Source organism: Felis catus, chromosome C1 (assembly GCF_018350175.1).
Source record: "Felis catus isolate Fca126 chromosome C1, F.catus_Fca126_mat1.0, whole genome shotgun sequence".
NCBI lineage: Eukaryota > Metazoa > Chordata > Mammalia > Carnivora > Felidae > Felis > Felis catus.
This window is the reverse complement of record NC_058375.1, coordinates 99723574-99748229: the sequence shown is the minus strand read 5'-3', so window position 1 is coordinate 99748229 and position 24656 is coordinate 99723574. Positions and strand designations below refer to the sequence as shown.

At 48.7% G+C, this 24656-nt stretch overlaps 1 pseudogene; it reads right to left on the bottom strand.

Moving 5' to 3' along the window:
- Nucleotides 1-247: 247 nt before the first annotated feature.
- LOC111562192 lies at nt 248-401 on the bottom strand (annotated as a pseudogene).
- Between the last annotated feature and the right edge of the window lie 24255 nt (nt 402-24656).

Genomic DNA, 24656 nt, shown 5'->3' with positions numbered 1-24656 from the left:
TCGGAAACAGGCTCCAGGCTCTGAGCCATCAGCCCAGAGCCCGACGCGGGGCTCGAACTCACGGACCGCGAGATCGTGACCTGGCTGAAGTCGGACGCTTAACTGACTGCGCCACCCAGGCACCCCTGTTCCTTTCTTCTCTTAAGGCAAGCCTTATTCTTTACACAGAGTTGACACCTACTAAACAAGCCCTCTGCCCAGGCTGTGCCCACCAAGTGGGGTTTTCTTCCTTTTTTTTTTTGTTTTTTAGGGGAAAGCACGAACGCAGTCCCCCACTACCACAAATTACACAGTCGAGTTTCCCACATTTGGGGAAATCGCAGGGGTCAGCACATCCGGTGTGCAATGGATAAGCCTCGCCCTGGGAAAACCACCTTCATGATCATGGTATATTCCCTGCCCACCTGGCGGACAGGCAAAGGGGAAGCTTGTTTTTCTATTTTGTCAGGCCAATGAGCCCTTTCCTTTCTGCAAAGGCGTTTTCTACATGCAAAGCCATGGGCCTGCTCAAGGGCGTACTTTTTTGTAATTTGTACACAGGCATTCCTAAATCTGGGCCTGAGAACCCCCAAGTTAGCAACATCTTTTAACAGTTGTTATTATTCTCTGTCTCGTTCTTCTTTAGTTTTGGAATGTTTAGGAAAGACTTGTTACGAGTATGATTTCCTGAGCTCCTGCTATCTGCTAGACCCTATTCTAGACCCTGACGGCATATAGCGGGGTAGGGACAGACAAACCCCCTGCCCCTGTGCAGCTTGTGTTCTAGAAGGAGGTCAGTTGGTCTCTGCCGCACTCTGGGGGGGTTGAGGGAATGCCGTCAGCACCCCTCACGCTGGGGCATGTGTACTTGTAGCAACAGCAGAGCTGACTGGCTGTGGCCTGCAGAGTGCTAGGTTCTTGAGAATCATTACCGACAGGGGGGGATTTGGAGTGGTGGGCAAACCTTTGGAGCCTAGCACCCTGGGCTTGGAAGTATCTAAGGAGCACTCTGAGGGGGCCAAATCCTGCTGGGGCTGTTAGGTATTCAGTGGGTACGTGAAGTCGGCTTGTGGCCGTTATATGTGACTTCATTCCTTCTCATCAGCATTAATCCTGCCTTTTCCAGTCTGATGATCCACCTCGACTGCGAATTTGGAAGTTAAGTACAATCTGAGCTCGCTTTCTTGCGATTATAGGTTAGCACCATACAATGAGTCCCAATTAGCCCCCGTTAGCCTCCCTTTCCCCTGGAGCTGTGTGCTCCCTGTGAGTCTCTGCTCCTGGAGATCTAGTCTCCGGATATTTCTAACCCTTATCGGGACATGTCTAAAACCTGTTATCCCGGTGGGCTCAAGGCCCTCATCTGGTCGGGCCCTCGATGGCCTCAGTTTTTTCAAAGGCTGGTTCCTCTCGGGGTCTCTGTCACTACACATCTGCAGGGCGGGACGCCCAGAGTGAGTTCAGGGGAGCACTTCTTGTTTCTTTCTTTAAATTAGGGAAGATGGAAGTGTCAGCGGCATGAGGAGAATTTATCAGACCCCCTGTGTCTGGTAGGATGAGATTCCTCGCGATCTCCCCTGGGTCTTGCTCCTGTGCCCGCCAGCGTGGTCACATGTGCCCTCGGAAGACATGTGCCCTCCGAGCCCGAGGGCAGAGCCACGTTCTCGTGGACGAGCAGCAGAAAAGCGACGCTTTGGCAGCAGACGGCCGTCTGCTGGGACTCCACGTGCTCCTGGGTTCCTCCCTCCGCCGGTGTCCCACCCTTATGCTCTCTTTCCAGATCTCACTCGCGCATGTCACGTGGCTTCTGCCCAAAGGGTGACCTGAGCCCGTGTTTGTCTGCTCCTGCGTTGATCCGTCCGGCACCTAGTGTGGTTCCTGCCCCAGAGGGCCTGTGCCTGGCTGCTTCTTGGGGCGGCTCGCTGTCCTTTCAAACCCCGACCCTTGCCCCCAGTGAGCGAGCCCAGCACGCAGCCTGTGACACTGCTCAGGAACCCGGCCATCCGTTCCCTACCTCTGGTTCTACGCCCTGGAGCCCAGGCCACGGTCGCATTTCCCTTTCTCTTTTCGTCATCTCCGTGACCGTCTCTACCCTCATTTTGTGCACTTCCACGCACGTGTTCTCGTCTTCACACGTGGTCGCCCTCTCCTCCCCTTCTGTTGCTGCCGTGCCTTTCCATCCTCCAAGGCTCACGGCACCTCCAAGTCGCATTTGTCTTCCTGAGCTAAAATTCCAAGGTCATTGTTTTCAGATCCAACCCTGTACCCTGGAGCGTATGTGGACTTCCAAGACTGCAAATTTTATTCCCCCTGGTTATTTTGTTCCTGGGAATTATGGCATTTCCTCCAGGTTTCCTGTTGCTTCCATTTCTTTGATTTCATCGAGCTCTATAATTATGCTGCCTGACTTAGTGCTTTGTTTAAAACAGTTTTGGTCTAGGGGCGCCTGGGTGGCTCAGTCGGTTAAGCGTCTGATTTCGGCTCAGGTCACCATCGTATGGTTCCGGGGTTCGAGCCCCGCGTTGGGCTCTGTGCTGACAGCGCAGAGCCTTGGATTCTGTGTCTCCTGCTCTCTCTGCCCCTCCCCTGCTCGCGCTCTGTCTCTGTCTCTCAAAAAATGAATAAGCGTTAAAACAAATTTTTTGTACACAGTTTTGGTCTAAAAGATGACAGAAATTTAACTTTTGATCAGCTCAAGCAATAGAGAGACTCTGTGGACTCATAACCCAAACCAGAGGGGGAAGAAATAGGATTGGGCATCACTGGCCAGTAGGACTGGAGGCTCTCGGGGCACTTCTTGTCCCTCTTTCCTGCTTGCGGCAAGGCAGCTTTGTCTCCTCAGGTGGCTTTCCTCTCAAGGCTGGAAGCCCGATGCCAGCCACTCTAGGCACACGTGTGCCCAGCTCTGCCATCAGACAGGACAGGGCTTGCTTCTTGGTTCAAAATCCCTTGAGGCGCCAGGTGGTCGTCTTGGGTGAATACGTCACGTCATTGCTGAGACCCATCACTGGCCAAGGTTAAATACAAGGTCAGATGGCTCTGACCATCCCACATCTGTCCACTTTGCAGGAATAGGATATAAGAATCCAGAAAGTCCTTCCCTCTCACCTGGGCTCCATTCCTCACCAATTGGGGTACAGCTGCTGTGTCAGAGGGGTCTTGTCCTCCTGAGTCCGATTGGATGGTTAGCAGAATTCTGACTTGAGAATATTATTGTTTCCTTCATATAAGCTTTTCATGAAATATCCTGTGGGAACACCTAAAAGGCCACAGAACTGGGTCTTTTGTTTTTTATGTTTATTTATTTTTGAGAGAGAGAGAGAGAAAGAGTGCAAGTGGGGGAGGGGCAGAGAGAGAGGGAGACACAGAGTCCGAAACAAGCTCCAGGCTCTGAGCTGTCAGCACACAGCCCCACCTGGGACTCGAACCCACAAACTGTGAGATCATGACCCCAGGAGGATATAATACAAATAAAAGCTGATATGTAAAATAGCTGTAATATATAGATATATGTGATCTATATATTATACCTGCAGCTATTATGTAATAATTTCTTGTTTTTAGTGTTTGTTTATTTTTGAGAGAGAGAGTTTGAGCAGGGACTGGAAGAGGACCGTCAAATGAGAATTCTCATAGTTAGCTTCATTGGTTTTGTGGTATATTGCAGAGAGAGAGGGGGACAGAGGATCTGAAGCGGGATCCATGCTGACAGCAGCAAGCCTGATGCGGGGCTCGAACTCACAAACCGCTAGATCATGACCTGAGCCGAAGTTGGGCGCTCGACCGGCTGAGCCACTCAGGCACCCCTATGTAATCTTTCCGATAGGGAAAATAGAATAATTCAGTTCCTCCTCTAACTTGGTCGATCAGAACATTTTGTGAGTCACTAATTTTTAAAATTTATAAACTATCCAGCTTTGCACATAAAACCTTGCTCTTCTTCCTCTCCCTGTGCCCGTCCTGTGCTGGTGCCGTAGAACAGACTCATTTCACAGGAGGTCCCTGTGGTTCTGCATCTTACTAACAGGTCCATGGGTAAGTCTGCCCAGTGAGTGGTAACAGTATTCCTGCACAGGACAGATAAGAGCAAGTCTGTGGAAACGTCTGTAAGCCACACCAATACATCCCACTACACCCAAACTAAATATATTACCAACTGAACTTTCCTTTACTCGTTCCCCAAAATGCCCATGAGCGCTCACATCACCTGACAGAAGGGGAGTTTGGCAGAAGGAAATCCATAAAGCAAAGAGAGAGTGCCTGAACTGATTGTGATTCAAATGTCTATCCTCTGCAAAATTTATAAAACCACGTCCCATGTAAACAGATGGCTAGGGACCCTCCTAGGACGTTGGAAGAGGGCCATCAAATGAGAATTCTCACATTGAGTTTATTACCTCTGCACCAAACTCTAACCATGGAGGGCTACCAACACTTTACTGATTGGGAACAGTGACGTCGGTGGGCTTGCGACAAACAAAGTTCCTGCTTATGTTCATCAGCAAAATCGTCCTAAGTTACGGCACTCTATGATTCGTAATGTATTGTTTGTGATACATTCCCTGCAACTGTTTCACAAAGCTGTGGTTGAAAACTACACCTACCTACAAGGATGAAGATAATTACACATTAAATTTGTATAATACGAAAATGTGTAAATTAGGTCTAGTGTTATCAGACCCATTTAAAAAATTTATAAATGAGGAGGCTGACTGGCAAATGCTTCTATTAGAGCCTGCTGTAGGCGATGAGGGCATGATTAAGAAAAGCAGACCAATGAGACAGTGGGATTAACAAGTGCAAATTAATGACAGATTGGATATAGGTAAGGAGGACGAGAAAGTATTTAAAAAAAATGACTCTGAGGTTTATCATGAGTCTGGGCTTCTTAAAGTGGTTGCTTTTGACCTGCTGGGAAAACTGTAGATAAATATTCATTTTAGCATGGAGAGCAGAAAGGTTATGAGTTCAGTTTGCAACTGGTTAAAGTAATGCATTTCAAATTAACGAACTTCCCCGCTCATCTTGTTAGAATGTAAATGGATTTGGCAGTTTGGGGCAAGTCCCAAGTTTCTGCAGTTCCAGGAAGTTCCCAGGGATCCTGGTGTGACTGGTTTGGGGACCACACTTTGACTAGCAAAGGGTTAAAGGTGACTAATGAATTTTCCAGTATAGATTTCTTCTGAAAGATAAAGGGAGGGCCCTGACAGGAAGACTTTTTATGCATTTGGGAGGAAGCTGTCTACTGGTCTCCTCTAGAAGCAGGGGAGCAAAGGACTGGAATCTTGAAGGGATCCTCAATGCAGAGAAGGGGAGGATCCAGGGCAATCAAGGAGAAAGAATAAAAAGGAGAGCCAGGAGAAATCAGTGTCATCAAGGAATCCTGTGGAACACTGAGTTTCAAGGAAGAAGTCAGTGAAATTCCAGATGTAACTAATTTATCGCACTATCTTTTCTGGCCCCCTTTCACTGCTTTGTCTGTTCTATTTTTTTTCAGTGCTCTCGTGGCTGCAATAGGAGCATGGTTATTGGATTGTCTGCCCAAAGCTTTCCCCACCCCTTTTGCTAGGAAGGCCTCCCCTTATTAGTAAGACAGCCATAAGAGCTGCCATGCTTTTACATGACCCCACACCCTCTCCCTACAGCTGATTGGCCCAGGCATGGGCACCTGACCCCATTTGAGCCAATTGTAGTTCTTCCCTGGGATTATTCAAAATAGGACACGATGGAGGCAAAAGGTGTTAGATACAAAATCCGCTAGTGGTTGCCAGCCATGTTAGGAACCAACACGGAAACAAATCAAAGACAGGTGATGGAAGAGAGCCCTGGCAGTGTTCCAGTCTGTTCCAGCTGTTTCCAAACCCAGCTCCCTCCAGCCCTTCCTTTCCCAGGATTTGTTTATTCAGTACTCCTTTCTCTGACCCAGACAATCCCTCTATTGCCCAAGTTCGTTTGAGTCACTTGCCACAGAATCCTGACTAATACCCAGCAAACCTTTTCCCGACACATTTCCTCTTCTACGCCCCTTCCCCCGGGCCTCTGCCCACTGTTGACTGTAGCCCTCCCCAGATGGTCACACAGGATGACAACAGGCCAGAACCGGCTGCTGGACAAGGCCCATAAACCCCAGTGTTGGTCTTGGTGGATGTTAATGTGTCACTGAACACCATTGTACCAGAACTATGTGTTCATGGCAACAGCTGAACAGAGCCCTCGAAAGCCTAATCTTTAGCATACTGGGGCCTCCCCTGGCAGATTGTTAAGACCCTGGGGGCAGAGCTTAATGTGCATAACTATTTGCAATGCACAATTTCCTTTTCACACATTTAGACCGAATTAAATTCGTTTTGGAATTCTCAAAGTTACTGCCTACCGACTTCTCTCCCCATCCCACCCCCCAACCTTACTTTCCGTTATAGGCGCATTTCCCCAGAACTGAAAGCTACTCCCATCTCTAACTCCCAGAGGCCTCAGATCCCTGGAGAGGTCCTAGCCCTCCACAGTGTGTTAGGATTAGTTAACTCCTTACCTCACATAAGTTCCATAGGACTCCTTACCTGCTGGGAAATTAGTGAAAACAAATACAAATAAAATCTGCTATTCTGCAAAAAGGCAAATATCTTAAGTACTTCCATTCCCTCCTCTACCTCCAACACACACACACACACACACACACACACACACACACACACAGGTCCTGGCTGAGAGTAAAAAGCCCACCTCCAACCACCCCTCTGCAGACAGCAATGCTGGCATTCGTAAGCTGTCACTCCGAGGAAGACAGCAGCTGTGTTATTCTATGATTTATGGAACAGATTTGCATTTCCTTGCCTTTGAAGCTTGCCTATAATCTGCCACATAAATATTTGAAAGACAGGATGGTGGAAACAGACCTAAGCAGCTTAATCCAACACTGGGCAGGTAGAGGACTGGGGCTGGTGTTCGTTTCAAATGCCCCAGTGCCCCAGGGCCTGTGTGTGTGTGTGTGTGTGTGTGTGTGTGTGTGTACAAAATTGAAATTCAATGTTTAAACCCGATCCTACAGTCAAAATCCCACTTGAAGGAAAGCCAGGAGATGCCTGTCAGAAGACAGGTTTCATTTCATGTCTTGTCTCCTGGGCCAAAAGCCCAGCTGGCTTCCTTAAACTCTGTTCCAGGAAGTGGGGAGCAGAGAGGGAAAATGTCTCGGCCAACTAGAAGCCCCACCTGTACAAATGGGGTGATCTGGGCTCTGCCCTGCCCCGCGGCAGCCCTGAGGCCCAGGCCGTGGAGAGGCAGTTCTGCCGAGCTGGAGGAATACTCATCTCGCTGAGACTAGTGAGAGCTTTGGCCGTCCCAGCAAACCAGAGGCCCCAGGGGGAGAGCAAGGAAGCCCCCGATTGTCCGTGTGTCCGCAGCATTTCCCCAAATGTGGCACAGAGCGCGCTTTCTGGAGTTGTTACAGGTTCCTATCGGGGGGCCATCGTCACAGCACTCATTAGCCTATTAAAAGCTGTCTAGGTTTTGCGGTAAAAACAACAATCTAAGTGTGCCTCACCTAATTGAGCAGAAAATAGGCACTTTTGTGTTTCACGGTACTCCTGTTACTACGCGATAGAATAAGGAGAAAATGGGAAGTGGGGCCGTAATCTGATTCCATACATATGTGCTGGTTCCCCTATGTGTGCTAGAAGAGACAGCGCCACAGGTGGTCCTCATCCTCAAGACCAACCAGGGGGACCGCTCACGGCGACGCTCCTCATACGATGCCGTGCAAGTTTGGGGGGGGGGGGCGTGGGGACTGATGGAAGAGGTGTTCCGATCTAAAAGGACCTTTCATAGAACTCTGAAGGGGGGAGGGCAGGAGACCCAGTGAACAGAGACCTCGACTGAGAATCAGGAGACATGGGGAGCCCTGGCCTGCCGTGGGTTCTGTGGCCCACGTCCGGAGCTCACCGACTTTGTCTCTCTGGACCTCTGTTTTCTCATCTGCAAAATGAGCTAGTTGAGCTCGACCTCTACGCTCCCTTTGAAACTACCATTCCATAGCAGGCTGCAGAAAGAGCCAAGATTTAGATACGTCTGATGGTGGAGGGACCTCTTCTCCCACCCCTTCCCACCTGGATCTCTGAAGCCCCAGGGGAGAAACCCCACCACGCCCACAGCTAGGGTTGCCTGCAGACTCTGGACAGGGAGAGGAGGGAGGTGGGGAGATTGGTGGCAAAATTCAAATGTGGAGCCCCCAGGACCTGGCTTACCCTTAGGTAGAAAGGACTCAGCAGCACATCTCCGAGTCAGAAGGAAGCAGGGGTCCCGGCTAGTGTGGTAGCTAGTCGCCAGCAGACGGCTGGGGTGTCTTACCAAACTCCCAGCCCCCCAGATGCCGGGCACCCCTGCTCTAGGGCCCTGTGGTGTTGTCACACCGGAGGGAGGAACCTATTCTTTTTCTTCTACCCTCAAGCAGCCTGCCAGGAGCCAGAGGTCCAGGAAAACCATGCAGTTTGCAGACACGGGCGAGACGTCCTCGGGGACGTCCAGGAGGCCGTGGGCGTGAAAAACACTGAGCAGGTTGGTGTCCCGGGGTAGCGAGCCAGGGACAGGGAACTGGTATGGATCTGGAGTCATCCGGGCACCTGTGAGCCTACTCTCGTTTCACAGGAGCTTCAGAGAAAACCAAGACTTCAGATGGGTCTAGTGGCCACACCTTAGGGAAATGGCAGAGAAGCACTTCCCTTCTGGAAGCAGAAGGGAAAGAGCCCAGCCTCCAGAGGAAGCCCCCTGAGCAGGTACCAGGTGTCACTGCTGACAGAGGAAGGAGGACGGAGACCCCACCGCTCTCTGGCCTGGCCAGGCTGGGATACGCATGACTGGCTTGAACCTGGCAGGAGCCGGGAAAACTCCTGGGAGAGGTTTTGGCTGTCAGCAAGGGGAGGCCAGAAGGGGGATGACCAGTCTCAAAAATGGAAGAAGGTTTGAGGACCCAGGTGATCCGTCGATGCTTGCGTCCACCCGGCAGCTAGGTTCTAGCAAGGGGGACGGAGGGGGATGGCTGTTGCCAACGGTCCCGAACACCAGCCCCTGCCTGCTCAGGCACTGCCCGGCCGCTGGCCCAGCCTGCCACAATGCTGGGGAGACCGGGGAGAAAACACAGAGAAAGTAGTTCCGTGGTTACCTCGCACCTGTCTTTTTATATCCCCCCGGTTGGTGTGGCAGAGGCAACGTCTGCTGACCTAAACTAGGCAGTGCCCAAAGCCTTGGACCCCGTCGGCACGTTCTGCATCAAAACTGAGGCAGTGTTCCGCCTCTTCACGAAGCCGAGCCCACAGCCGAGCCCGTTGTCCTATGGACTCAGCAGCTGTGCCTCTGACCTGGGTGGGGCTGCATGTCTGGGCAGGAGAGGCTCCAGGAAGCTAGGGTGACTGCCAGTGATCTGTTTCCAGCCTGGGGCAGGAGCTGGGCTAGGTTCCAGGAGCCACTTTTGATCTGTCATTAGCACAGACTTTGCTCTAGCCACACAGCCACCTCATTCCTGCCTCTGTGCCTTTGCACTGGCTGGTCCCTCTGCCTGAAATATCCTCCCCCTTCATCTTCACTTGGCTTGTGGTCCATGCTGCATCAAATGTTCCTTCTCGGAACATTTGAGCACCTGGGTGGCTCAGTCAGTCGAGCGTCCATCTTTGGCTCAGGTCATGATCTCATGGTTTGTGGGTTCGAGCCCCGCGTCAGGCTCTGTGCTGATGGCTCAGAGCCTGGAGCCTGCTTTGGATTCTGTGTCTCCCTCTCTGCCCCTCCCCTGCTCGTGCTGTGTCTTTCTCTCTCTCCTTTAAAAATAAATAAGCATTACAATTTTTTTTTAAATAAAAACAATCTATAGTTATCTTGTTTATCTGTTTCCACGTTCGTTGTCTCTTTCCCCACCGAGATGTTAGTTCCTTTAGAGGCCCAGCCTCTGTGTCTTGTTCTCCACTGTCCACAGCTTTTAGCACAATGCCTAAAGCAGGGTGGTTTCTTAGGAAGGATCTGTTGAACGAATAGATAAATGAATGGATACCGTTGCAGCAAGCAGTGTGGTTGCTTATTCAGGATAAGCTTGACCCCATGCTTTTCCGTTTCTAACAGAACCCCAAATTTTGTTGGGCAACCTGTCCCACTCCTGACCGCGTGCTTTACTGGGCCATTCGTGGCATTCCCTTTCCCTGGGCTGGTAATTGGTTGCAGAAAGGACACACGACGTGATTGTGCCCGGAACCATGAGTGTAAGTCTACTGGGTCAGAGAAGGGGGTTCTGAAAGAGTGTTTCCCTTCACGAAAAGAGAAGCAGACATCGCCTTTTGATCTGGATACAATGCCTCGTACAGCTGGAGAAACTGAGTCATCTGTGACATTACTGAGGAACAATCCTTGTTATGGGGCATAGTAAGTTTCCTCATTAAGCCGTTACGAATTGCATCTTTCGTTACTTGCAGCCAAAGGCATCTGAACCACAGAGACGACAGCATTTGCTGTCCTGCGGTCTGGTGGCTGCCACTAGGACTAAGGCTGGCAGAGCCTGACAATCCAGAGTGCACCCGCTACAACAGAAGGGGGGCTGAGGGCGCCGAGAACCGGTGCCCAGAAGCAGGGGACTAGGCGGGTAAATGAGCAGTGTCACAAAGGAGGTGGTATCTGAGTCTTGAACAGAAGGCAGGAGTCATCCAGACAGACCCACTGGTCAGGAGTCTCTCTGGGAGCGGGAACAACATCCCACGTTCCGGAGAACTGAAAAGGTAAGCAGGATGGCCCCGTAGGGGCCTTGGATGCTCCAGGCACTGAGCTAAGTGATTTAGCATACAGGTCTCCCCTCTAATCCTCGTGATATGAGAGCAAGTAAATACTGTTTTCCCATTTTTTTTTAAACACGGAAACTGGGGCTCCAAAGAGCTGTGACTTGCCCAAGGTCATGCAGCCAGAACGTAGTAGAGTCAGGCTTTGAACACAGACCGTCAGGCTCCAGAGCCTATAATTTCTCTACCACCCCACTACTCCTATGGAAGTAGACTCTGTCCGGGAAGAAGACACGTGTAGACTGACCTGCACATAGAAGACAGCTTGGCTCCGTGAGCAGGAGAGAGAAGCGTGTGAGCAGACGGTTAGGAGGCCGTGTGCTCTGGGTGAGGTTGGGTGGCTGATGGAGACGGGGGCCGACAAGAGAGAACGTAGGTGGCCCGAAAATACCAACCTCTCTGGTGCTGTGTTTATTTTAAACCGAATGACTGCCATCTCTTAACCGTTTCCCTTGACATGACTCTTACGGCTAAATATTATCCTAAAAATGTATCAGCCCACAAATTTTTGTTAACTGGCCTGCTAGGAATGCTATACAGATGGCAAAATAAATAAAACCCGTCTGTAGTTATGCCTGGCCTCCCTGAAATGGTAACTGGCCTGAGGCTCACAGGGACCCGGCTTCGAGAAGACTGCCTTAAATAATGAACAGGGAGCTGAAACGGGCATTCGGTCCCCGGGCACTGCCTGGCACTATAAGTTGGCACCCCAGATCCTTCCGACACCCTTGGTTTGCAAGCTCTCTTTTTCACGAAACAAGGGGTGGGGCAGACACCCATCCCCATAATAAAATAAAGGCACCAGCTAATTTCCCCAGGCTTCGATCTCAGCAGGGAAGGATACAATGTTGCAAGCCAGCAGAAGCCAAGCGAGTGGAGATACAGTAGTTCTGTTTTACATTACATTAAATGTTACTATTTCTGAAGGGAATATGTGTGGAGCGCTGGTGTAACCCATAGCAACCAGCTAATAAATTGTAACTTACACTGCCTCAGCTTATTGTAGGGGTGGAGAACAGCAGGGGGAAAAAAAGCCAAAAAAAAAAAAAAAAGGCAAATGCTGGCAAAAACACCACGTTTCCCCCCTCTCACTACCTCCTTGACACACACACACACACACACACACACACACGCCACAAATACAGGTGTATCAGCGTTCTCTAATCAAATGATTTAAGGTGAAGTAGAACAATTAGCCGCCAAGCTTTTAGGGTTCTTAGCCTTCGTGTTTATGTATGTGCGATACCTCTTTCAGAGCTCAGAAGGTGCGTTGTAAATGTGGCTGACTGTGGGCCCTGCCCTCCACAAGGATGACCGTCCACATCATTTCACAGCCTTTATTGAGGGTGACAGTCCTCGGCGTCAAGCCCTGCACGCGGAATGGAGCCACTCAGCTCACCTCTTCTCCTTCTGTCTGCAAATAGCTCTGGCCTAATTGCTCCCATACTTCAAATTCACAGCAGGCTGGGGAGCCCTGCTCTTTGGTACACTGAGCTACTCTCTGGCCTCACCCCCCCACCCCCCGCCCCCAATGAGTCCTCCCCTCCATTAACTCCTGTTCCCTGAGCCATTCCGTCTTTTACACAGTCAGTCCCTCCGAAACGTGGGCATTGGATTTGGATTTACAGGAATTATTCATGGGGCACTTTGTGGCCTTGAGACAGTCTGTTCATCTGTTTGGGCTGATTAACTGGGTACAGCCCCTGTCTGTCTGTGTGAGCCGGGCCAGACTTGATGAAATTCCTCCCTATTCTGAGATGCCCAGCACTCAGCTGTCTGGAAGGAAATGACCAATGCCTGTGCCACCCGAGTCTGTGTCCCTGGGTAATTCTCCTTCTGTCTAGCCACGTCTGCCTGTGTGCAGAGGAGGGGAGTCAGGGGTGCACCCAGGCTCGGATTGAAAGGGCTCTCCTTGCCTCCTCCCCTAAGAGCCAGCACAGGCCACGGAGATGCATGGGGATTGGAACCAGGCATTCCGGACCAAGAACCTTCTTGGGCACTCACTGGCTGAGTGTCATTTGGAAAACTCAGGTGGCTTCTGGGGACTTAGTTTCCTTACCTGCAATGTGAGGCCGCTAAGAGTATACGTTATTGGCTACCGTAATGAAAATCCCAGCTGACGGTGCTTTAAAGAGGAGGAAATCAGGTGCCTGGGTGGCGCAGTCGGTTAAGCGTCCGACTTCAGCCAGGTCACGATCTCGCGGTCCGGGAGTTCGAGCCCCGCGTCAGGCTCTGGGCTGATGGCTCAGAGCCTGGAGCCTGTTTCCAATTCTGTGTCTCCCTCTCTCTCTCTGCCCCTCCCCCGTTCATGCTCTGTCTCTCTCTGTCCCAAAAATAAATAAAAACGTGGAAAAAAAATTAAAAAAAAAAAAGAGGAGGAAATCTATTTTCTCACGTAATTGATAGGGCAGGTTGGAGACTTGGCTTCCCCTTCCCTGTGACTCTCTCCTGGGTGGGACCCTTTCATCCCCATGGTCCTTACACCAGAGCAGATCTCTCCAGTGCCATGCTGGTTAGGCTGTGCTGTAATGTGTGTGTTTGTCCACTCACTGGATCCCATCCCCTCTCTCATCTCAGAAAGCCCCCGCCTGGTATGTGGTCAGGATGAATGGACAGGTGAACAAATGAGTGAATGATTCTAAGCTTCTTATGGACGGAAAAGGAAATTTGGGGAAAAAGAAAAAGCCGTAATATGTGCAGGAATGCTCTGTCAACTGTAAGATGCTACAGAAACATTAAGAAAATTATGCTCATTGGGGCGCCTGGGTGGCTCAGTCCATTAAGCGTCCAGCTCTTGATTTCGGCTCAGGTCATGATCTTGCAGTTTGTGAGTTCGAGCTCTGCATCGGGCTCTGTGCTGACGGTGGAGCCCCCTTGAGATTCTCTCTTCCTCTCTCTCTGCCCCTCCTTCTCTCTCTCTCTCAAAATAAGTAAATAAATAAATAACTTTTTTAAAAGTCATGATTATTAATTATTACAATCATGAAGCTTCCTGCTATAGGAACAGCCTCTTGGATGCCAGTATGAGTTCCAAAGCCCGCCATGCTGGCAGTGGGAGTTTTTGATGGGACAGGGGAAGAAAGATGTTTTTTTCTCAGAGAAGTTGATGGCTTTTGGCCCTTAAAAAAAAAAAAAAAACAAAGAAACAAACGGGCAAAACCACCGATAGTGTAACTATTAATTATAAAGGCCAAAAGGTGTCTTCACGATGGAGAGATCCGATGGACATTCCTTTAACCAAATAATTAATGAAACTTGGCATCACGAACAATGAGGCAACTGACCTTATAGATTCTTGACATGTGCAGTGGGAGGTGCACAATTCACCCGTGTAGTACTCGTCTCTCAAACAGTTTGAATATAATCACAAGGAAACAACCAGCAAATCCCAGAACATCCAACAGGACAGCCAGCTGAACTCCTTAATAGTGTCAGGGTCATTAAGACAAAGAAGTCAAGGGGTGCCTGGGTGGCTCAGTCGGTTAAGCGTCCGTCCGACTCATGGTTTTGGCTCAGGTCATGATCTCACAGTTTGTGAGTTAGAGCCCCGCGTGTGGCTTTGAGCTGACAGCTTCGAGCCTGCTTGAGATTCTCTCTCTCTCTCCGTCTCTCTCTGCCCCTCCCCCGCTCACAATTTCTCTCAAAAAAAAAATAAAATAAACTTAAAAAAAGAAGTCAAAGGCAGCGGACGCTTTTAGATTAATGGAGACTAAGAAGATAGAGCAACCAAATTGCAACGAGTGAATTTGATTGGATCCTGGATTATAAAAATGCTACAAAAACATATTTTTAGATAATTGGGCTACAAATTGGATAATACTGTTGCATCAGTGTTAAATTTCTTCAGTGTGATGATGTTATTTTAGGAGTGTGTCTTTATTCTTAGTAGTTACATAGTGAAATGTGGTGATGTCTGTAACTTACTTGGAAATGGTTTAGAAGAAAATACACACACACACAAATATACTCCTGTATACACACACGTGACTCAGAGACATATATACAGAGAGAGAAAAAGCAAATGTGGCAAAATGCTAACTAGTGAATCTAGGGGAGGGGCACATAGCCATTCACTGCACTGTTCTTTCAAGTTTCCTGTAGCTTTGAACTTTTTCACTATAAAATATTAGGGGAGAGGACATTAGCGAACAGCATGAAAATTTACTCCCTTAGACGCTCTTCCAGTTAGATATTTACGTTTTGTCCATTTGGATTCTCTCCATGTTTATTATTATGCATTTGCCTTTGGACTTCCCTTTCCTAGGTTAAATTAGAAAAATCAGGGTCACGGGCACCTGGGTGACTCAGTCGGTTAAGTGTCCGACCTCGGCTCAGGTCGTGATCTCACGGTTTGTGAATTTGAGCCCAGCATCAGGCTCTGTGCTGACAGCTCAGAGCCTGGAGCCTTCTTTGGATTCTGTGTCTCCCTGGCTCTCTGCCCCTCCCCTGCTCGCACTCTGTCTCTGTCTCCCTCAAAATAAATAAACATTAAAAAAAGAAGAAAAAAAAAGAAAATCGGGGTAACATATTAGAGTCCACATATTTGTAAAGATGCATGCTGCTTTCAAAAACATTAACTGGGCTCCTGCTGTGTATTCCTACTGTGTCTCTTTCTCTATCTCTCTGTCTCTGTCTCTGTCTCTCTCCTTTTCCCTCTTCTCCCTCATCTCCCCACCAGTGATCTCAAATGCTCCAGGCATTTAAGTGACCTTGGTCCCCGCACTCAGGGCCCCGCGTATCCTAGATAAGACTTCCTTTGAGGGGCACCTGGGTGGCTCGGTTGGGCGACCGACTTTGGCTCAGGTCATGATCTCACAGTTCATGAGTTCAAGCCCCATGTTGGGCTCTGTGCTGACAGCTCAGAGCCTGGAGCCTGCTTTGGATTTTGTGTCTCCCCTCTCTCTGCCCGTCCCCTGCTCATGCTCTGTGTCTCTCTGTCTTTCAATAATAAATGAACGTTAAAAATTAAAAAAAAAAAAAAAGACTTCCTTTGAGGAGAAACAAGGAAAATGTCCCAGCCCCCAACCCCCACCTCCCATAAGCACACACCTGAGACTTTGACAAAAAAGGATGGCAGGATTAAATGTTAGCTTTAGTTTATCAAGTCCATAATAGAGGTGGCATTGGGGGCAGGGTCTTGGTGGAGGAGGGGTTCAGAATTGTGGAAGGCTTGGTCTGGCCCTGGCCGCCAAAATGTAGATCAGGCCGAGCCCAGGATGCTAGGCCATCTGGCAGAGTTTCTAGAAAGGGTAGGTTCCTGCTGCTTACTGTCCCTGAAGCCAGAAAGGCCAGCCTGTCCCATTGACCATTGGCAAGTGGCCCTTTGTCCTCCTGTGTATCCAGCCCTGGCTGTGCTCATTTACCAGAGACACCACCTCTACGGTCTTCGGCCATCTAGTGACTTTACTGCTTAACTGCCTCGAGTTCGTGCCTTGCCCTCCAAACAGGGCCAGACTTTTCCGTAGGCAGAACCAGTGAGGCGATTATGGCGACGTGGAGGTCCTTTGGGACCACCCCTCATTGGATGCTGCCCAAATTTTAGGACAGTCATACCTGACTTATTTATTCATTAGGCATCACGGGCAAAGCACCTTAGGCCTACAATACTTTGAGGGGCCCACAGAAATGGGTTAGTTTCTTTTAACATCAAAAGGAAAAAAAATGAACTATTAGGGATAAAGATTATATTCTTTTGTATACCAACACAACCATAAAATATAATTTGTAATTTTTTTTATACAGGACTGCCTACCCCCCATGCCCTGAGGAGATGTGCCTAGGCCCCGGAAGGCCGCAGTGCAGCCCTGGGGTCTGGTTGGCTCTGCCCCCGCCGGCCCACCCCCTGCATTTCCCCCAAACCCAGAACTCAGGACCTGTCTCCCTGTTCCTTTTCTCTGCTTGTGGCGCCTTCCCCGGCTTCTCTCCCTACTGCAGCTGTATGGCTCATATTTCCTTGAATCTGCAGCAAAACAAGACAAAGAAGGACAATGTGATGAGCTCTTCTCCCAAACCGAATTTATACCAATTGGGGGACAGCTCTTTTTTTCTAAAATTGTATACTTCTTTCTTTTTCTTTCCTTTTTTTTTGGTACTAAAATGTGCTTTCATCTATAAAGTTATAGTGACGTCTGGGGCGCCTGGGTGGCTCAGTCGGTGAAGCGTCCGACTTCGGCTCAGGTCACAATCTCACAGTTCGTGAGTTCGAGCCCCGCATCGGGCTCTGGGCTGTCAACGCCCAGCCTGCTTCTAATCCTCTGTCCCCTTCTCTCTCTCTGCCCCTTCCCTGCTCATGCTCTCTCTCTCTGTCTCAAAAATAAATAAAGATGGTAAAGTTATGGCAATGGCAGATGATACTCTGCATGGCTATTATTTCATGAAATGTAGAGGTTGGTAACTCTCTGCTGGTCCCGCCTCCATCTCCATTTCCGTGAACATTGTCCCGGCTGTGAAATTCCATGCTCTGATGGCTTAGATAACTTGAGTTTATCTTCGAGACTGACGTCTCATGGCTTATCCTCCAGGAAACCCCCCTCTGGCCCTGGGCTCTACGCCCCGTAGGGCCCATCAGACTCCATTCCTCGTGCCTTGTTAGCGTTTTCTCACCCATCTCGCCTCCTAGCCACCTTCTGGAAGGCAGGACTGCACCTGACTTCCTTGTGTCTCCTCCTCTTGGCACGGCGCCTGGCACACGGTAACCGCTCAATCAATCTTTGTTGGATGAATGAAGAAATATACTAATTCCCAGAAAAATTAAGTTAATGGATAGAATTTCTCCAGCTTTTAGTTTTTTTTTTTTCCCTCTACATTTTTATTAAATCTTTGGCACCTGTTATTACTTGTCCACTGGCCAGTGCTAGCAGATGACAGAAAGAATTAGCAAGTAGCAAATGAATATTAATGGACCCAGACATAGCCGCCAGTGCTTAGTTTGACAGCTTGTTTTTTCTGTGGACAGGTGTTTGGGCTTATGGTTGTGGTTTTATATTGTGTGTTAGTGCCTGTAAATTTAATTAAATTTAACATTTCTAAGCAACTTAAGCATACAGTAAGTAAATACGTAGTTTTGTGATAAATCATAGACTGTATTTTGGACTTAAATATATCAATATTTCATGGTACTCTGCAAAGGGTACCATGACTGATAGGAACTCCACTGTATGAAAAATCTATAGAGACCAGAGTTTAGAGAACCACTATCCCGGTGCAAATTTGGGCTCTGCAGGCAGATTGTATTTTTTTTATTATTTTTTTTTTGGGGGGGGAGAGGCAGATTTTAAACTTTTTTAAAAAAGATTTATTTATTTTTGAAAGACAGAGACAGAGACGGAGAAGGGGAGGAGCAGAGAGACAGGGAGACAGAATCTGAAACAGGCTCCAGGCTCTGAGCTATCAGCATGGAGCCCGATGCGGGGCTCGAACTCATGAAATGTGAGATCATGATGTGCGCCGAAGTCAGATGCTTAATCAACTGAGCCACCCAGCTGCCCCTCGAGGCAGATTTTAAATGGAATGGGGGCTCTCTGTGGTTACAGGGCTACAGAGCCTAAAAAATGGGGGGCAGGATGCAGGAAGCAGGGTTGGAGAAGTTTGTAGGAGGCCAAGGCAAATCACTGCTCCCCATTCTTCCCTCCCATTGCTTGGCTCTGAGAATGTAATTCCCTCTTGTTTATTTTTCATTTATTTATATTATTATTATTTTTAGAATACAAGCTTTGACATTGGACAAACCTGTATTTAATTTTTAAAATTTTATTTATTTTTGAGCGAGAGAGACAGAGAGACAGAGCATGAGCAGGGGAGGAGCAGAGAGAGAGGGAGACACAGAATTTGAAGCAGGCTCCAGGCTCTGAGCTGTCAGCACAGAGCCCAATGCCGGGCTCGAACCCACGAACCATGAGATCATGACCTGAGCCAAAGTCAGATGCTTAACCAACTGAGCCACCCAGGTGCCCCCCTTCTTGTTTCTTCTTGCTAAGGCTTTAGCTGTGTCTGTACGAATGTGTGTGTATATTGAGGGCATGGCAAATACCTACAGCAGTTATTATTGGGTAAATCAGAAATGCCTTTGGTCCCTCTGCTAAAGCTGAATCTCCCCACGCTCAGCTCTGATGGTGTTACTGGCCTCGTGAGAGACTCTCTAGGGACTGCTGTTTCCAACCTAAGCAAACCCTAATTTATTGGCCTCTCAAATCCTGACCCGATGTAACTTTCCAACATTAATCCATTCATCTTCTAGGCACACTCTGCAGGCTGGCTGAACTGAACTCACCATGTGGTTTTCCAAACCCGTCCCCCTTCTGGTGTCTGCCTTTGTTATTACAGTTCCCTGTTGTCTACACCTGGGCAGCCCTTCACCCTGTCTCCATCCCCCCAAATCCTACCCACTTTTCAAGACCCAGCTTACATTCTAATTCCTTGATGAGACTACTTCAATTTCCCCAAATGGATGTTATCACTCTCTTCCTTGACCTCTCACGTCTTTCTCAAGGCACTTATGTTCTGCTCTCTAGAATAGTAATTTCTGTATTTTATTATCTCCAGTCCACAATACAGACACACAGAGATTTGTTATAAGGCATTCATGGTAAAGGAGGTTTATTCATCTGGGGATAATACCATGCCTGGCACATTGTTCTCATTTTATCTATATGGCATTGAATTGAATTTGTGTCCTCAATAAGGCCAAGCTAAATTCTGCATCCACTTGGCTGATAATCTGTGTATCAGAATTCTTCCAGTTGGGAACCACAGATGAACCAACACAAAGGAACATAGTCAACAAGGACAATGCATCATACTACCTCACATACTAAGAAATCTGGAGGTAAGGAGGCTCCAGGGTTGAATTCAGTGATTCCACGATGTCATTGAAGACCTGCCTTGGTTAGCACGTAGGCCACCCTTAGACCTGGTCATGATACGGTTGCTCAGATCTGGGTTCTACACACAGATACAACACTGGGGAGCAAAGCAAAACAACCATTCCCTCTACGATTCTCTTTTATCATAAGGGAAAATCTCTTCTAAGAGACTGCCAGCAGACCTCCTCTCACACATCATTGATCAGGATTGCAACACATGCCCATGCCTAAAACAATTGCTGGCAAAGAGAACAGAATTACTTTGATTGGCTCAGATTAATCAAGATTCACAGCCTTGGTCAGGAAAAAGGCTCAGCCTCTCCTAGGCACATGACCACCATGGATCTGAATAAAATTGTGTTCTGTGTCAAGGTGGAAGTAAGAAATGGCTTTGTGTAGACACCATAGCGCAAGTTAGAGTCATTCTGTATTTATCATAGGCTATTGTAAAGCCTAGACCTACCGGAACAGGAGTCCTGAGCTCTTGGGTAGTAACGGGTAGCTCTTCCTACGGGGAGATCATAACAATAGCTACCATTCATTCCTCTCCCCTTTGTCCCTAATCTTCCAACACCCCCTCTCCTATCAAGTTCAGCCAGCGATCCTACTGAGAAAACATCAGCAAAGAAATCCCGTGTTATTCTACCTACACCTACCCACCAACTTACATCAGCGCCCTCATGTTCTGCCTTTCTTCTCACATTATGTCCAACCTAGCTCCCAGCTAAAGCCAGTGATTCCACTTATACCTCGGTTCCTGTTCCCACTCATCTACTCAAGCGCATCAACCAACAAATCTCCTTTCTGTTTCCTGCACCACTTGACTTGCCTCTCTCTACTGGATCATTCCCATCCACACACAACACGCTTCCAACCTTAAAACATACCCTCCTAGGAGGGCCAGGGTGGCTCAGTGGGTTAGGCGTCCAGCTCTTGGTTTTGGCTCAGGTCATGATCTCAGGGTTGTAAGACCAAGTCCTGTCTCACCGGGTTGTGAGACCAAGGCTCTGTGCTGATTGTGGAGCCTACTTAAGGTTCTCTCTCTTCCTGCCCCATCCCTGCTCACACTCTCTCTCTCTAAAAATAAATAAATAAATAAATAAATAAATAAATAAATAAATAAATAAAACAAAAACCATCCTGTCTTGACTTCACATCCTTCTACCGTAGTGGATCCATTTCTCTATTTCCCTTTGTAACAGAATCCCTCAAAAGGGTTACCTGTCGCCATGGCTAAAACTGCTTTTCTCAAGGTAGCCAAAGATGTTCATTGCCTAAATCCAGTGATTAATTTTCAGTCCCCATCTTATTGGATCAGTTAGCAGGATTTGACATAGCTGATTTCTTCTTTCTGCCAGTAACACACTCAGTTCCTTGGTTCCCAGGACGCCTCACATGCCTGGCTCTTCTCCTGTTGCACCGGAGAAAAGCCAGGTCCTCTTGTCACACTTGCAACTCCTTTTCCTTTCTTAACGTTATGGGATCGTGGAGCTTGGTCCTTGGACTTCTCTCTTCGCTGACTATACTCACCTCCCTGTTGCTTTTATCAGTATCATGGCTTTACCGTCTCTAAGTTGATGACTCCCTAGATGTGTTTTCAGCCTGGACGTGGCAACCGAACGCTAGACTCAGACAATCCAACTGCCTACCTGACGTCCTCATTTGCATGTCCATAGGGCATCTCAAATGTAACACGACTACATCAATTAGCTATCGCTACAGAACAAACCCTAAAGCTTAGTGGCAATTTGGGCTGGACGCAGCTGGATGACTCACCTGGCCTCGCCTGGGGTCACTCCTGTGACTAATGTCCTCTGGAGGCTTTAACGGGACAGGATGGTTTAAGGTGTCCTCGTACACATCTGGCCATTAGCTGGAGCTATTGACCAGGACACTTTGGCTGTCCTCTGTATGATAGCTAGAGAGGACAGCCTGGGGTCCTTACATGGCCAAGGCAGTGTTCTAAGAGAGCAAGCCCCAGTATACAAGCCCCAATCCATGGCTCAGTGGGTGCTGTTATGGTAATAATTTCTCCCAATATCCAGGACAGGATTCATAGCATCTACTACCCCCACCCCGATCTGCACCAATGGCGGTCTTTGCCATCTCGGTAAATAGCCATCCCATCCTTTCGGTTGCTCAGACCAAAAACCTTAGAGGCGCTCCGGAACTCCTTTCTTGTCACACTCCGCCTTGAATCCATCATCACATTCTGTCCGCAATTCCTTAAAAAACATATCCTGAGCCCAGCCACTTCTCACCTCCCCCTTTTCTACCGCAATCTCTCACCTGGATTATTGCAATGGCCCCTAACTGGTTTCCCTACTGCTGCTCTTGACCCCTACCGTCTGTTTTCAACACATCAGCCTGAGCTACTATGTTAAAACATCAATCGGATTATATCACTCCTCTCCTTAAAAGTCTCCCAAGTTTTTACAATGGCCAACAAGTTCCCACATGATTGCTCTCCCTGCTACCACCCTCGCCTCCTGCACACATGCACCATTACCTCTCTGACCTCGTTTCTAGCTACTCTCCCTCCCTCCCTCAGCTCCCGCCTCCCCTGCCTCCTCCATGATTCTCACTTGTCCCTGGTGCACTGCTGGCCCAGGGCCTTTGCACTCACAGTTCCCTCTGCCCAGAATGTTCTTCCCCTGCACATCTGCGTGCTGGGCTCCTTCACCTCCTCCGGGTCTTCATTCAAACATCTGACTGCTCTGTTTAAGACTGCAATCCCTTGGGGCACCTGGGTGGTGCAGTCGGTTAAGCTTCCAACTTCGGCCAGGTCACGATCTCGCGGTCCGTGAGTTCGAGCCCCGCGTCAGGCTCTGGGCTGATGGCTCAGAGCCTGGAGCCTGTTTCCGATTCTGTGTCTCCCTCTCTCTCTGCCCCTCCCCCGTTCATGCTCTGTCTCTCTCTGTCCCAAAAATAAATAAACGTTGAAAAAAAAAATTAAAAAAAGACTGAAATCCCTCTTTCTGTGTCACAGCTTTACCCCCACTTCCAGGATTTTTCTCTCAGCACTTTCCCTCACCTGACGTTCTCTTGCCCTTTAATTATTTCCTTGTTTGTTGCCTGTCTCCCCCTCCTGGAAGGTTAACTCCCTGTGAGCAGGATTTCCTTTTTATTTGTTTTGTTCATCCAGCACCTGGAACAGAGCCTGGCATTTAGTAGATGTTTAATTATGTTTGTGAAGTGGCTGAATTCATGGAGCACTTACTACGTGCTGCAGATTTCATCCAGTTTATTGCCCCTGTATTCCCCCACACCAACCCAATGCAAAAAAGCACTACGAGATCTCCTCATATGAAGCAGGTGCTATTATCTCCACTTGGCAGATGAGGAAACTGAGGCTGGTTGGTTAAATAAATTATGCAGAGTCATGTAGCCAGTGACAGGGGAAGTGTGGATTCAAAGGAAGAGAAGGAGGAGGAACAGGAAGGCGAGGAAGAGTAGACAGTGAGGGGCGGGCAAGAGATGGAGGTGGTGGGCGTGGGGGGCGGGGTCTGGAACCATCCAGCGCCCCCCCTGGGGCCACAGTTGACCGCGGGACCACCCAGAAAGCACCCCTGGGATGAGGTCTAAGGTGTCTTCCCCGCCGTGCCCCCCCAGCTCGTGATGATCTTTTCAAACCCTGCTGGTAGTCCTGTCTTCTTTTTCCCATGTGCCGACAACTGGATATCCACACGGAAAACAAGCCTTTGAATTAAGCAGCAGTGGCTGGACTGTTGAGACCAATCTAACTGCATCCGGTCTCCACTCCCAGGCAGCTTTGCTCATTCCCTTCCCCCCGGGGCCTCAGGCGAATCGGCCTCACTCATATCTGTGGCGGGGCTCAGAAATGGCCATGACCCCCACCACTACACAGGCTGAAATGACTGCGGTGGGTGAGGGTAAAAGGGAGCCACCGTCTGATGTCTGGTGACCGGCAGTGGGCTGGGAGAACCAGGCCGGAAACTCCACAGGTCGGTCATTGTTGCAACGGAGGCTACTTTGGTCTTGTGACTGGTAGACACATGCATGTATTTTTTTTTTAAGGAACAGTCTAGGAGCAAGACAGACAACTGTGGTTGATAGTGTCTGGAGAAAAAGAACAACTATTGTGTTCGGGTTATCATATGATAGCTGGCAAAGAAAAAGGGCTTTGTTCTATGATTGGTTTCTCTAGTCAATTAAACCTTTAATATCTGCCATGAGGTCCCTGCTGCTTAAGTTAGAAAGACTTCATATCTGTTTCTGAGCCACATGCCTGCTTACTTAATTTAAGGTTCTGTCTCTTTTCCTTCCTTCCTTCCTTCCTTCCCCTCTCTTTCTTCTTTTCTTTTTTCTTTTCTTTTCTTTCCTTCCCTTTCCTCTTTCTTTCTCTCTCCTCTCTCTTCCTTTTTCTTTCTTTCTTCCTTCCTTTTCCTTTCTCTCTCTCTCTTCCCTCCCTCTCCCTTCTTTCTTTTTTCTTTTCTTTTCCATCTGCTCCTTCCTTCATTCCTTTCCTTTCCCCAGTATCCTTCTGTAGCTCATCCTCTCTTTCCCTGGCTCTTTTCTTCCCTTTCTGCTCCTCTTCCATGGATAGGAAATTATAAGTGAGGAAAAGGAGGAGAAGATGAGGGGGTCACGGAAATGTCGTAAAAATGATAAGCAAAAGAAGCCTGTTGACATCCACGTATTATATTCTGTGCTGTGAACTTAAGGCATACGCCTGGCCTCTGACACACTGTCAGCTTCATCCAAAGCCTCAGGGGAGATGCTTTCCCTGATTAGGTCCCCAGGGCTCTAAGGTCAGTGCTGGGGTGGGACTCGGGGATCCCAGGGAGATGGGCGGTGGTGTTGAGGGCAGATGTCCCTTGCCAGGGCCTTTGTGGCTGGAACTAGAGGGTGATCATTAACAAAGGCTCTCGGGTACAAGCGGAAATGAAAAACCTGCCCTCCTGCTTGTTTGTATGAACCATCTATCCACATGCAGCTTGGTGTCTGCTACACCGGGGACTAAATCGCCCAGAGGAAACTCATGAAATGCCCC